Consider the following 15,712-nt stretch of genomic DNA (forward strand, 5'->3'; position numbering starts at 1 on the left):
AGCCATTTCAGGTGAGACAGAACAGGGAACGTAAGGAGATACAGGACCAATGGAATAAAGAGGGAATTAACGTTGACTGACCTAGGGATAGATCAGAAAGAGGTAGTGGAGAGTGAGAATGAGAAAGGTGGTGTGGGGGTCACGCTGACAGGTCAACTGCAGGTGCATGAGCCACAGCAAGCTCCCAGATATCTGTTGAGAAGCCATGCTCCAGCCCCAGCCATACAAGCACCCCTCTTGGTGAAAGGGGGCAGATACCAGTAGAAACCATGGTCATTTGCGGACATGAATGGAATAGTGGAAAAACTCCCACACCCTGCAGAGGGAGGAGGTAAGTGGTTAAATAAGATTGAGCAGCTCACACAGGGACAAAAGGTGGCCTTAGGTGACTGGAGAGCTCTGATGGGACAGGTACTCTGAGTTTGGGACGTCAGTCAAATTGAAGAAAGTGCCAGATGTACACAGCTACCAGACCACACCCCATTCATTGAGTTGACCACTCCGATTGGGAAAGCAATACGCACAAAGTTCCCGGCCCCGACGGGGGCCGCACACCTCTTAACATTTGCCCCTAAGGCCGGAGAGAGGCCAGACAAATACAGTGGGTACGGAAAGTATTCAGACCCCTTTATATTTTTCACTCTTTGTGTCATTGCAGCCATTTGCCAAAATCAAAAAAGGTCATTTTATTTCTCATTAATGTACACTCAGCACCCCATCTTGACAGCAAAAAACTGAAATGTAGAAATTTTTGCAAATTTATTAAAAAAGAAAAACTGAAATATCACATGGTCATAAGTATTCAGACCCTGTGCTCAGTATTGAGTAGAAGCACCCTTTTGAGCTAGTACAGCCATGAGTCTTCTTGGGAATGATGCAACAAGTTTTTCACACCTGGATTTGGGGATCCTCTGCCATTCTTCCTTGCAGATCCTCTCCAGTTCTGTCAGGTTGGATGGTCAAGAACGGTCACAGAGTTGTTCCGAAGCCACTGCTTTGTTATTTTAGCTGTGTGCTTAGGGTCATTGTCCTGTTGAAAGGTGAACCTTCGGCCCAGTCTGAGGTCCTGAGCACTCTGGAAGAGGTTTTCTTCCAGGATATCTCTGTACTTGGCCGCAATCATTTTTCCTTCAATTGCAACCAGTCGTCCTGTCCCTGCAGCTGAAAAACACCCCCACAACATGATGCTCCCACCACCATGTTTCACTGTAGGGATTGTATTGGGCAGGTGATGAGCAGTGCCTGGTTTTCTCCACACATACCGCTTAGAATTAACGCCAAAAAGTTCAATCTTGGTCTCATCAGACCAGAGAATCTTATTTCTCATAGTCTGGGAGTCCTTCATGTGTTTTTTGGCAAACTCTATGCGGGCTTTCATGTGTCTTGCACTGAGGAGAGGCTTCCGTCGGGCCACTCTGCCATAATGCCCCAACTGGTGGAGGGCTGCAGTGATAGTTGACTTTGTGGAACTTTCTCCCATCTACCCTACTGCATCTCTGGAACTCAGCCACAGTGATCTTTGGGTTCTTCTTTACCTCTCTCCCCAAGGCTCTTCTCCCACGATTGCTCAGTTTGGCTGGACGGCCAGGTCTAGGAAGAGTTCTGGTCGTCCCAAACGTTTTCCATTTGAGGATTATGGAGGCCACTGTGCTCTTAGGAACCTTGAGTGCTGCAGAAATTCTTTTGTAACCTTGGCCAGATCTGTGCCTTGCCACAGTTCTGTCTCTGAGCTCCTTGGGCAGTTCCTTTGACCTCATGATTCTCATTTGCTCTGACATGCACTGTGAGCTGTAAGGTCTTATATAGACAGGTGTGTGCCTTTCCTAATCAAGTCCAATCAGTTTAATTAAACACAGCTGGACTCCAATGAAGGAGCAGAACGATCTCAAGGAGGATCAGAAGAAATGGACAGCATGTGAAATATGAGTGTCACTGCAAAGCGTCTGAATACTTATGACCATGTGATATTTCAGTTTTTCTTTTTTAATAAATTTGCAAAAATTTCTACATTTCTGTTTTTTTCTGTCAAGATGGGGTGCTGAGTGTACATTAATGAGAAATAAAATGAACTTTTTTGATTTTGGCAAATGGCTGCAATGACACAGAGTGAAAAATTTAAAGGGGTCTGAATACTTTCCGTACCCACTGTATCTCAGTCGGTGTAAGGGGGAATGGGCTAATGCCACCGGAGTCCATCCCCACTCAGATAAGATGCAGGAGGAACTCTTCCGGAGGGCTGTAATGGGAGGGGTCCCTAAGTCCGTGAGAGACAGCATGGCTGGTAATCCTGATATAATGGGGAGTAATTCAGCTGTATGGGAGAGGCACCTATTCCATCACCTGCAAAGGGTGCAGGATAAAGAGGAGCAAACGAATTTGGAGGTAGAGGACCTGGAAAAGCAACTTTTAAAGCTACAGATAGAAAAAGCCAGGCAGGAGGTTAATCGGGAGAAACAGAAAGACAAAAAGGCCAAGCGGTTAGTGCAACAACCTGCTCCTATGGCCAGTGATAATCCTGACCTGTTCCCAGTACCTCCTTGGGTTCCCTCACTACACCACCACCCTCCACCAGTGAATTATCCAGTGAATTATGGGTACACACCACGTGGGAGATGCAGGGGAGGATATGGGGGCGCGCGAGGAGGATGGTTCATGGGTGGAACAGGACGAGGCAGTGGGCTGGTCTGCTACGGCTGTGGCCAACCAGGACACATGATTAGAGAGTGTCCTATGTATTACCAACGTCCTCCAGGCGGCCCTCAGAGAGGAAACAGGGGTCGTGGGCGTGGAGGCCCACCCAGAGCTCCACATCAGGCTCCTAACCCGACTATGGCACCCCCTAGTCCAGCAGGACAATACTTGTACTTGTATTGACGAGGCCCACAGAGAAGACCTGACATTGGGAGGGCAGACCCAATGATCACAATCCAGGTCGAAGACAAACAACTGCCGTTTTTGGTGGACACAGGGGCCACATACTCCACCTTAACCACCAAGGTGGAGGTTACGGATATGTCATCACAAGCTGTTGAGCTAGTAGGTTTCTCTGGGGTAACAACAAAACTGCCACTTTCCGTTCCACTTCGTGTCTCAGTGGAGACACAGACTCACACACATCAGTTCGTCTGTTCTGAACACTCCCCTACTAATCTGCTGGGAAGAGACTTACTTATTAAGATGGGGGCATCAGTTCTGTGCTCCCCGGAGGGAGTGGTCGTGACTTTTCCCAATGGTGATTTGCATAACTGCTCTGTGAACGGACTGGTGAGTAGTAGACAGTGGCTACTAGCAGAAGACAGGGCCACACGGGCACCCCACCCTGGGGCGGATATATATTGAGGTTTACTACGACCTGAAACCCGCAAAGGGGGTGGACTATTCTCCCTGTCCTCGTCATGGAAGCCCTGGATCTCTCTAATCGCGCCCTACGCTCCTCCAGCAGATCCCCTGCATGTCACTCTATGATCGAAATCAGACGGATTGGTATCAGTACACTTTTGACTTCAAGTTGGAGGGTAAAATTTGGGATATTAAAACCACCAAAATTTTGGTGGGAACAGAGGGTGTGGTTGGAATGGTGCAGCTCACTGAGGACCAAAAAGGTATGGTATGAAATGGGGCGTGAAACCTGCCCACATGTGTCTCTCTTGCTGCATCCCGAACATCAGGCTAAAGATTTGGGCCCAATGACTAAAACCCTGCTGTCGGCCATGGACTGGACTCCCACTCAGTTGCCTGAAATGTTGTTCTCTCCATCCCACAACGCTTACAAAATTAATCGTGAAGCAAGAGATCAGGTCCTATTGGAACATCAAACAATCACTCGACATCATGGCAGAGAAAAATCTGACCATGAGGCCGCCCCTCATATGTTACAGGGACTGCCCATCTCATTGTGGTCAACTGGTCCCACGGATGTGGGTTTCTGCCTTCTCGATTAAAGACACATTTCCCATCTGGCAACCTCAGTATCCACACAAACCTGTTGCTGAAGAAGGCATAGCTGAAACCATCGACGGTTTAGAGCATGGAGTATTGGAGCCTTCCACTGCGGCCTGGAACACCCCAATAATTCCGGTGGAAAAACAGGGGACAGGTAAGTTTCGGATGGCACATGATTTGCGGAGAATTAATGCGATAGTGATGACGCCAACTGTCCCCGTTCCAAATCCTTATACTGCATGGGCATCACTCTCCCCCGAGTATTAGTGGTTCTCTTGTATTGACTTGGCAAATGCCTTCTTCTGTTTACCACTGGCAGAAGAATGGCGTGACATCTTCTCATTTACGTTCCGTGGCGAACGTCTGCGATACACAGGGTATCGCAGACGTCCCACAGGGGTTTTCTCTTGTCACCTGGCCTTTTCAACCATGCATTGCGTCAGCTCATGGAAGATCTGCAGCTTCCGCCTAATGTTGTTTTGGTTCAATGTGTAGATGACTTGCTTTTGGCTGCTGCCACTCTGAGGATTGCCATGAAGGCACGCGTTGCGTGCGGCTTAAGCTCCATGACATTGGCTTTAAAGTCAGTAAATCTAAGTTGCAGCTGTGCCGCCGACAGGTTTCTTTTCTGGGCCGCCTGATATCTGCGGCTGGCTCAGGGTTGTCGCCCCAGCATCGAGCTTCCATTCTTCATCACCCTAAGCCCACCACAGTTAAACAAATGTTATCTTTTCTGGGCCTCACGGGATTCAGCCATCATTTTGTCCCGGCGTACAGTGAACGCACGGCTCCATTGCGTGCCCTTGTCCAACAAGCGGGGCTTAAAAACTTGGCAGCAGCCCTTGATTGGGATGAATCTGCCGAACGTTCCTTCATTGACCTCAAGGGAGCTTTGTCACGTGCTGCTGATTTGGCTATTCCAGACTACTCTCAGCCGTTTTTTTTCTTGATGTTTCTGAAGCTGAACACACGGTAAACGGTGTTCTCTTTCAGAAACAAAGGGGGAGTAGAAAAGTACTTATGTACATCAGTATTCTGCTTGACAATATGGAAAACGACATCCACCATGCACAAGGCATACAGCAGGAGTGGCAAATGTCATCCAAAAAACTGCACACATCATAATCGTTTTAACAATGCACAGTGTGGTCTCATTCGTCAATTCGGCCGTCTTTATTATGACATCCTGGGACCGGGAGCTGGACTAAGGTTTGAGGAGCCTCCTAGGAGGGGCTATGACCCGTATTTTGATCAACTAAAGGCTCTTGTCTCAGCTTTCTCCACACAGATCACAGAAGCAGCAAAGGGACCAGGAGGAGCAGGGGCAGGACCTCATACGGCCGAGTGGGTGTTGCTGAAGACCATCAAACGCAAGTGGTCGGAACCGCGCTGGACGGGACCATTCAGAGTGGTGGAGAGGACATCTCATGCAGTGAGACTAAAAGGGAAAGGTGATGTATGGTATCACTGGAGCATGTGCACACCAGCAGAGGAGCCAGGTAAACGGTTAAGTGATATTAAAGAGGCTCTTGCTGCTGAGGCAAACACAGAAGGGGACTCAAAATAACAGGTGAGAAGGTTTGAAGTTCTTTGTTCCAACGACGGACAGACACACGGAGTGAAATAAGACTTTGGGTCCAGAAAGAATGTTTGCTAACCTATAACACCAGTATTTTTTATTCTGCTTTTATATTTTTTATATCTTTATACTTTTACATTTTTGCTATATTTGTATTGCTTTCTTTTGTTACAGTTGAATTAGTGTTTTTTTATTAGTCTTAAATTAGGGCAGCATGGATCTGCCATATAAGAAATTCACCGTAGTTGCAGTAGTAGGTCTTAGTCTAATGATAGTGTTGGGGATATTGTGTTGGGAGAAATATGAGCGCGACCAGACCACTGAGACGAGAGGTAAGAGATCTGTGAAAATCAGCGATTACTGTTTGCTCTATTATGGAGGGATTGAGCTGACTTATGTCAGGAGTTCTCCGACTGCTTTTCGGTTTGACCTGTGTTCTGTCATCTCCTGCGGCAGGTACCCCGCGGCGTGGAGAGGGCATGATCTCTACTGTATCTGTGTGGCTATTATGTTTTTAACGATATGTGTCTCCGTAATCAGCATTCTCCCAGCATGTGTCCAACCTGGGGGGATGTGGCAGCTTCCACCGATCCACATTGGTTACCCTCCACTCCTTGTGGCATGGATCCACGGTGACAGAGTAAGGTCAGATCCGCAATAATGGGGGCCACGGCAAAAATCCAGTAGGGCTCACTATTGGCCAGTCGTCCGCTTACCCTTTTTTAGAGGGCCAGGGACAGAGATATGTCTACTTGGTCCTCGGAGTGGACGTTTCTGGCACTGATCCAATGGGCGTCATCAAAATTAATCTGGTAGACCCTCCTCCACTTAACCAGACCCACACCACGACACCGGCAGTTCCACCAGGTAAACCCGCACCTGACACAAACACTGGGGTACCAGGTACAGTCTTGGCTTTAGATTACAGTAAAATTAGTACCACTGATGTAGTCCAATTGGCAACCGGGTATGGGGATAAAAATGTATGGTTGGATTGGTCCAGAGCACCAACTTTCACTCCAAAAGCAGGTAATTACACATGCTTTGTTTCTAGTCAATCAGGAACTGCATTGGGCCATTTGCCAGTCTCATGGTGTGGGAGGAACATCACTGTTAATGCTACATTTCTGGAGTCATGGGCCCGAGGTGACCTGTACTGGTTCTGTGGCGGAGGTAGGTTACACATACATTTGCCCTCATCTTGGCAGCGCACCTGTGCTATGGTTCGTTTAGGGGTTCCAGTAGCACTGATTGGACATGTTAATTATGCTTCTATGTTTCCCCTAGGTCTCACTCAGTCAATTCCAGCGAAACTCACCCAGAGACGACGCTACGTCCTCCTCTCTGGGGGACGTATGCCTAACTTTGACCTCACATAGGGCAGCCCTATATACATTGATGGTCATTGATGACCGTGTGATATTTCAGTTTTACTTTTTTAATAAATTTGCCAAAATTTCTACATTTCTGGTTTTTTCTGTCAAGACGGGGTGCTGAGTGTACATTAATGAGAAATAAAATGAACTTTTTTGATTTTGGCAAATGGCTGCAATGACACAAAGAGTGAAAAAGGGGTCTGAATACTTTCCGTACCCACTGTACCTATAATCTCAGCATTTTTTCCAGTCAGCCCCAACAAAAATGTAGACCGCATCAATTACGTACATTACAACCTGCTAAGACTGACTAACATTACTAGAGATGCTATTGAGGGCCTCTCAGAGCAATTGGTCCCACTTCCCTAATGACGGTACAGAACAGAATGGCGTTGGACATGTTATTGGCTGAAAAAGGGGGTGTGTGTTCTATGTTTGGGAATCAGTGTTGTACTTTCATCCCTAACAAAACAGCTCCAGATGGATCCGTTGCTAAAGCTCTGGCGCACTTACGGGCCCTGTCGAGGGAGATGCGGGAACACTCAGGTATTAATGGAAAGTACGTGACAGTACGTGACACAGAAACAGTAGTTCCTAATGAAACACATATGAGAATGACCAGAACACAATATGAACCACAGTCTTACTCAATGCTGCATTTCCTGCCTGTCAGTCGGACATCACAGGTTTTCCTGCTCTCATGTTGGGACACACACACCAGGCTCCTTTTCAGCCCATATCTGACATTTTCCCTCTTTTTTTGAATGTATGTACTGTTTTAATCGTTTTAATGACCTATAGATTTTGCTTAATCATTAATGGATTTTACTGTGGGAGAAAGAATCTACACAAGAGATGACCTCCTCTTAAGACTGGACTATATCACCCTATTCCAGCTGAGCTGAAGAGGACATCTGTAGATGTCAAGCTAAACTAAAGCAGTGTTGCCAGACCTCATGAGAGAAACAAGCAACCAGGCCTATGAAAACAAGCTCAAAATAAGCGACTTCAGCATTACACAAGCCCAAAACAAACGTCATTCATAAAAATAAAAAAAAAAGCCTCAGCACAAAGACGAGAAGAAGGTGTGCTAGACCTAACTTTTAATCAAATTATAGGCCACATACACAGTAAACCTCTGAAACAAAAATATACTGAATACGCATATTTATTATTGCTTTTTAACTGCTCTTTGAACAAATCCTTTTTTTACTCCGCATTTCCCAGCATATTTTCATTTTAAGGTTTGTCTGCCTAGCTTTAGCCAAGTCACCAGAGTTTTTTGGTTTACGACTCATGGACCACGAGGTGCAGACTAAAAATCCAAAAACACAAGTTCGTCCTGAGCCAGTTACAAATCACTGCCATAAGTCTGAAACTTGTGACTTTAATTACAACCAAATGTGGAGGGGTGTTCACACACTAACATTCAACAGTTCTCCAAAACTGAAAGCCATTTCATCTCTTAGATCCCAAGACTCAGATGTAGACAGGTTACAGGTGAGGGCTGTAGTCAGGTTAGGTGCCATAAGACAGGTCTGGTTAGGGTCAGGGTGAAGGTGAGGTTCAGATTAAGGTGAGGTGGATGACTTGGTTATCAATGCTCTGTCATCATAAAGATTAATGAGTACGTTCTACTGTGGATCCTGAAGCCTTTGAATTGTGTAACAATGAAACATCTTGTTATGAATCTGCAGCAGCTGTTCACACTCCTTTTCTCCTGAAAACACACATTCTACTTCTTACTGATACAAAAAGCCTCAATTATCCAAAAGGAAAAAGGCTCATTTTAATTACATCACAGTGTCTACAGCATGTTGGCCTCACGGGAGCCAGGCTTCAGTATCTGAAGAGTGACTATGTGTTTCATAGCTTTTCTAAACCAGGGGTAGAACAGGGCATAGATCAGAGGGTTCAGACCAGAGTTACTGAATATTAGGAAGCTCAGAAAGGACTCAATTGCAGAACCGATCATGATGCTGCTTCCAGTCATACAGACACAATAAAATGGAGAGTAGCAGAGCACAAACACAACTACAACAATACCCAGAGTCCTGGCTGCTTTCAACTCAGACTTATTTATCATCCGAGTTCCTGAAACCTGGAGTTTGGCTGCAACGTGAGAGCGCATGGCACGAGCCTGAGACACTGCCACTATAAACACTCTCATATACAGAATTATAATGACAGAAATGGGCATAATGTAGCGCAAAACAAGTTCCACAACTGCAATAAACTTAATCGCACACTCCCCATGACAGGAATTATAAATACCTGGTTGTGTGAGGGAATCGTATAAAATAAATATGGTGTAAAAAAGGGAACAGACCCAACACACACAAATACCGATGGTGATTGTTCTTTCAGTGATTCTGGTCGGGTAATGCAGGGGGTCACAAATTGCCACATAACGGTCGATTGATATCAGCACAATGTTTCCTACAGTAGCACAGAGAACTGTCATAGGAAGCAAAAAGTACAGAGAGCACATGAGGTCTCCCAGGACCCAGCAGGTCCACATCATGAGGATTTCAATCGGCATCACCAAACCCATGATGAAGTCTGACACGGCCAGAGACAGAATGATGAGGTTTGTGGGGGAGTGGAGCTGCCTGCAACAAGAGGACATCATCTCTGTGTATCATCAACAGTATCATCAAAAACAGCAGCTGCTGTGCAACAAGAGCAGGAAGAATCATTCAAAACCTCAGTCTATCAAAATACAAGGAGACTGAAGCCACTGCTGTGTGCTCAGATCAGGCTGGGAGTTTGGGAAATGATGTTCAGAAACTATTTCAAAGCCTGTGGGTTAGAGCAGCCTCTGTTCACCTGAGAAAAAAGGAGACATTCAAGTCTGCACTTTGTCGTTCCACAAAAACACTGTGTGTCTAAACAAATGGGAGGTTCCACAAAAACACCTGTGAGAAAAATGGAGTATCAAAGTACAGATTCAAAGTAGAAAACTACTTCCCACACTGTGTGGACACTGAAGTTACACATCCAAGCTTCACAAACAAATACTGGTCCAGATTTCAGCTGTAAAAACAGGGACATCATTCATACTTGTAACTTCAAGGTTTCACACAGCTCTGAGCTCGTTCTCAGATGGTTAGAAAATCACTTTTGTCTTTGTGTAACTGGACCATCAACATATTTCTATAAACATTTGGACATAACCAACAGTAATTCAGTATTTCAAAGCCTGTGGGTTAGAGCAGCCTCTGTTCACCTGAGAAACAAGGAGAAATCCAAGTTTGCAGATGTGGAGAAAAGATTTGTAGTTCTAAAAAAGAACTGAGAATGTCAAACACAATTTGTGCACAAATTAGATTTGACAGACTGAGAGAAATGTTGACATTCTCAGCTACTACAAGTCTTTTCCAACTGTATTTTTTACCAAAGCTCACACACAACACAAGCTCTGAAATGAATCCTGAACATCATTTCCCATGATCTGACTGATCAATCACAACATGAAATAATGCAGAGGTTTGTCAGTGCCTGTAGTGGGAGATGGAGATAATGACCAGCAGGTTGAGAACGGCAGTGAGCAGAGAGAAGAGGAACATCAGGCTGTAAACCAACGCCTCCTCCGACTGAGGAAGTGGTGGCCTCCTGCAGGAGGTGTTGAGGAGCTCTGGGAAGCAGAGTTCAGCTTCTTCCATCATCAGAGGAGAAGCTGCAGAGCTCAGACAGCTTTCTGACCACAGCTCTGTCTGACAGCTCCTTTATCTCCTCTCCTGCCTTTCTCTCTGGTGGACACCAACTCCCTCGCTCTCTGAAACAACTCTTCATTGGCCAAAAGTTTGTTCCTCTTGTGTACCACCAGACTCTGCTGTGTCTAACAGTCCATCTGAGTTAAACCACTGACATTGGTAAATGTGTTTTCCTCTTCTTTTAGTCCTGTGTGCAGCCCAATACTCAGCTTTACCAAACCTCTGTCCACAGAGGTTAACTAAGCAGAGATGGAGCTGCTCAGTCTGGGTAAAGCCAACAAGACAAACTTCAGTCACCTCAAACTGTCCCTGTTATTTATTTTACATGTCAGTTTACCTGATTGTGTGAACATGATGTATATTGACTTGGTTATAAACTCAGGAATGTCTCAGCAGCAGCAGTTTGGGAATGGCTGCTGGTTAACATGTCTATAAGATGAAATCACAGTATCTGTGCACAGATATAAAAACGACAGTGATCTGAGCTGCATCAATATTCAAGCACAGTCAAACACATTCCCAGTGGGTTTTGCTTCTGGCAGGATCGCTCCTAGTCTCTGGTCCTGTTTTTGATTGTCATGGACAGGACCTCAATGTGTTACTGTGCTGAGGAGTGTGTCCAAATTGGGGCCCTCAGAATCCCTTCTTTTTTTCAGGTGATGTGGTTCTGATACCATGGTTCTCTGCTGACAGTCAGCTGCTCCCCTCAGGTTGACAGGAAGTTGATGTACCAAGAAAAAGAATTCAAGTATCTCAGCCTCATGTTCATGAGAGAGGATGAAACTGTAGCATGAGACTGACTGGTGCAGCATCAGCAGTGATAGGCATTATAGCAGACCACTGTGATAGATAGATAGACAGATAGATAGATATGTTATAAAAATAATCTTGCACCACAAACAGTGTGATGACAAAGTCTTAAGAGAAAAAAAAAGTGCAAAGAGTAAAAAAAGTAAAGACACGCATGGCGCTACTGGAAGTTGCTGCCATACTCACCGGCGCCTCTGTGGATAATGGTGATGAAGGAGCACAGTCAGACAACACAGCTTCCAGTTTACCAGTCAGTCTGTATCACAACCCACAACACTATTATGAGCTGTGGGTTGTGACAGAATTAGTATGGACAGTAGTGACACACTAAACTGGAAAAGGACAATCAACTGGAAGGTAACTTTTCAAGGTTATCGTGCGCACTAAAGATAATACAAAGGGAAACAGGGTTAACTGAATTGAACACAAGGGGTTGATGAGGAAGCAGAGTCCGACCATGACACCACACCAACCTCGGTGCTGGTTGCTCGCTGCTGGGAGGTAAAGCTGAGAAGTCCGGTTTCATGACCACATCTAAGTCCGATCCAGATAGTGAAAGCCATAATTGACATGCCAAATCTGACAGATGTCAAAGGTGTACAACGTTTCATAAGCTTCGCCAACTATCTGGCTAAACTCACGCCATGCCTGTCAAATCTTTGTGAGCCGTTGCGACGCTTGCTGGATAAAGACACCACCTGGCACTTGTTACCCAAACATGAAGCAGCAATGCAGGAACTTAAGTTTCTGACCACGACCATGCCAGTACTGCGCTACTATGATGTGATCAAGCCTGTCACAATCCAGAACGATGCCAGCCATATTGGGCTGGTTTGCTGTTTTATGCAGGATGACCAACCTATTGCATTTGCATCAAGAACTCTCACAAAAATGACTGTCAAATCGAGAAAGAATGCCTCAGCATCATCTTTGCTTGTCAAAGATTCCAATAAATTTTTACATAAATGATAAATTGGATTTGTACTAAGCTGGGTAAATAAATGGCAGGCCCTTGGCTACCTAGACATTTTTGTTTGGATAGCTAAATAAAAAAATTTTTTTGATAGTTTTTTTTAACTTCTAGTTGTTCTCTTCTAACTAGGGAAAAAAAGTATGTTCTGCTTCATTACCATGCTAAACTAAAATCAGTTAGCTAGCTAAAATGATCAGATTTTTATTTGGCTAGTTTTCCGCCTCTTGGTTAGCTAGCTAGCTGATCTTACCTTACTAGTTAAGAAAACAATAACTTAGATAAACAAATAGGAAGTTAGCTATCTGGCTGCTTTTTTCTTGGGCTGGTTAGGCTGGGGACACATTAGATCATTTCATGCCCGATTTACCCTCTCCAGTGGTCGTGGGGCTTGACCTGATTCAAGGTTTGTCGTCACAAATAATTTGCCTAAACAATCAAGTGTGTGATGTCCGCACAATTATTTTACTGCTCCTGAACAGGTCGGAGACTAGATCGTAATTATCAAACATGTTTGATTTATGATTCCTACTCACAATAGCCGATGAAAGCCAGCAGCTGGGAAAACATCAATCAGATGTTGCGTACTTTTATGCCTCACAAATATGACAGCCAATCAAAATAAAACCAGCGCCCAGAGAAGCATTGATAAGACATACTTTAAGAATTATCCCAACAACATGGGAGTCTTTTTAACGTATTGTGCAAGACATACCGTTACAGCATTGGACCGCCAAGGAAAAGGCGTGCTTGTCAAATCCAAGTTTGATGTCATGTCTGTGGAATTGCCAATGGAAAATCATTACTATAAACGGTAGGTGTGTGGTCTCCTGGTCTTGTTGAATCCTTAAGTGTGAGCATTCAAAGTATTGTAATGTTAAAACTCAGTTCAAACTCTGGTCTCCCATGTTTTTAAAATCAGTGAAGGTTTTAAAATCGTCTAGTGTCGCCATCCTAATGAGAACACTGCTGGGCACGCAGAAACGAAGATGGTTAAACATTACTACAATAAGCGCTAAAGTTGGATGAAAGTACTGAAATAGCTTCACTACGTCCATACAAATTCAATTCAATTCAATTCAGTTTTATTTGTATAGCGCCAAATCACAATACAAATCATCTCAAGGCTCTTTACAAAAACAAAAACCCAACAAATCCCTTATGAGCAGCACTTGGTGACAGTGGAGAGGAAAAACTCCCTTTAACGGGAGAAAAAACCTCCAGCAGAACCGGGCTCAGTTTGGGCGGCCATCTGCCTCGACCGGTTGGGGTGAGTGGATAGAGCAGAGAGAAAAGAACAGCAACAATAAACAACAAATAGACACTGCAGGTTGGTGGGGCCAGTAACTGCACATCAGCGATATACAGCTCCAGGACCAGGGACACCTGCAGAAGGTACAGAGAGAACAGAGAGAGAGGGAGAGAGAGAGAGGGAGAGAGCACAAACTAGGGGAGAGAGGGAGCACAAGGTTAGTGACATTCAATGGTGGAATATACATGTGAGGGGGAGGAGAGGAAGAGAGGGGAAGAGAAGAGAGCTCAGTACACCGATGGTCCAGTCCGATGGGCAGTCAAGGCCTATAGCAGCATAACTAAGGGATGGTTCAGGGTTGCCTGAAGCCAGCCCTAACTATATGCTTTGTCAAAGAGGAAGGTTTTAAGTCTAGCCTTAAAAGTACAGAGAATGTCTGCCTCCTGAACCCAGACTGGGAGCTGGTTCCACAGGAGAGGAGCTTGATAGCTAAAGACTCTGCCTCCCAGTCTGCTTTTGGAAACTCTGGGAACCGCAAGTAGACCTGCACTCTGAGAGCGAAGTGCTCTATTGCGATAATATGGTACTATGAGGTCTTTACGGTATGAAAGAGCTTGATCATGAAGGGATTTGTATGTGAGGAGAAGGATTTTAAATTCTATTGTGTATTTTACAGGGAGCCAGTGAAGAGAAGCTAATATAGGAGAAATATGATCTCTCTTGCTAGTTCCTGTCAGGACTCTGGCTGCAGCATTCTGGATTAACTGGAGGCTTTTTATGGAGATACTGGGACATCCAGATAGTAATGAGTTACAGTAATCTAGCCTTGAGGTAATAAATGCATCATTTTGAGACAGGATGTTCCTAATTTTGGTAATGTTGCGCAGGTGAAAGAATGCAGTTCTAGAGATTTGTTTTATGTGTGAGTTAAAGGACATGTCCTGGTCAAAAATAACTCCAAGGTTTTTCAAAGCTGAGTGTCATCTGCATAGCAGTGGTAATTAATAGAGTGCTTCCTAATGACATAGCCTAAAGGAAGCATGTACAGGGTGAACAGAATCGGTCCTAGCACAGAGCCTTGTGGAACTCCATAACTAACTTTTGTGCGTGGTGAAGGTTCATCATGGACATGAACAAACTGGAATCTGTCCCATAAATAGGATTGGAACCATTTTAATGCTGTTCCTGTGATACCAGTTACATGCTCGAGTCTCTGTAATAAGATGTGGTCAATAGTGTCGAATGCAGCACTAAGGTCTAAGAGGACAAGTATAGAAACAAGTCCATTATCAGAGGCTAAGAGAAGATCATTGGTAACTTTAAACAGTGCTGTTTCTGTACTATGATGTGCTCTAAATCCCGATTGAAAATCTTCAAATAGTTCATTCCTGTGTAAGTGGTCTGATAGCAACAACTTTTTCTAGGATTTTAGAAGTAAATGTGTGAAGACCTGAGCCCTCTGCATCCAAAAAAACTCTTATTTTGAAGGTCCAACAGGATCTTACCTTCCCTCACATCAGGCGCTTTGACTTTGATTTCTTTGATTGCCTTCACCTGTCATGTATTTGTTCCTAGATAAATAGAGCATGCCGGCTCAGGAAGTTCGCCAGATTGTCTGTTACTATCCTCTTTCTGTTTGTGACGTTCCTGACAGAAGTCGGTGGCAGAGACTTTGTTTTTCCCGGAAGCTCGGGAGTGTTTTTTCGTGGACCGCGTTTTGCAGTTTTGAACTTTTCTTAAAGACTTTGGGGAATTCTCCGGCAACAAGGGGACTCTGCACCAAAGCCCAAGTGACGGTCTCTGAATCCCCGCGGTTCGGATATTTTTGTTTGACCCTGTCTTTCTCCCGTTCCTCCAAGATTCCACCAAGTGGACCTAGCCGGATCCTGCGTCCTAGGATATTCTGATTCCGCCAGATTTTGCCCTGCGAACCAAACCCAGTCCTAGCAGCACCATCACCTGTGAACGGCATGGCGTTACCGTGACTCGGCCCAGCTGCAATCCTCTCCACCTCAGTTCCTCTTTCTCCAGCCTATCATTGCCATCTACTGGTCAACCACTTCTTAA

General features: G+C 44.9%; 1 long non-coding RNA gene across 1 annotated transcript; it reads left to right on the forward strand.

The window, feature by feature from the left end:
• Nucleotides 1-6,115: 6,115 nt before the first annotated feature.
• Nucleotides 6,116-6,647, forward strand: LOC113123991 (uncharacterized). Its single transcript, XR_003294993.1, has 3 exons — nucleotides 6,116-6,166; nucleotides 6,248-6,388; nucleotides 6,576-6,647. It is a non-coding gene; the product is annotated as an uncharacterized LOC113123991 (long non-coding RNA).
• The last annotated feature ends 9,065 nt before the right edge of the window (nucleotides 6,648-15,712 follow it).

Source organism: Mastacembelus armatus, chromosome 21 (assembly GCF_900324485.2).
Source record: "Mastacembelus armatus chromosome 21, fMasArm1.2, whole genome shotgun sequence".
NCBI lineage: Eukaryota > Metazoa > Chordata > Actinopteri > Synbranchiformes > Mastacembelidae > Mastacembelus > Mastacembelus armatus.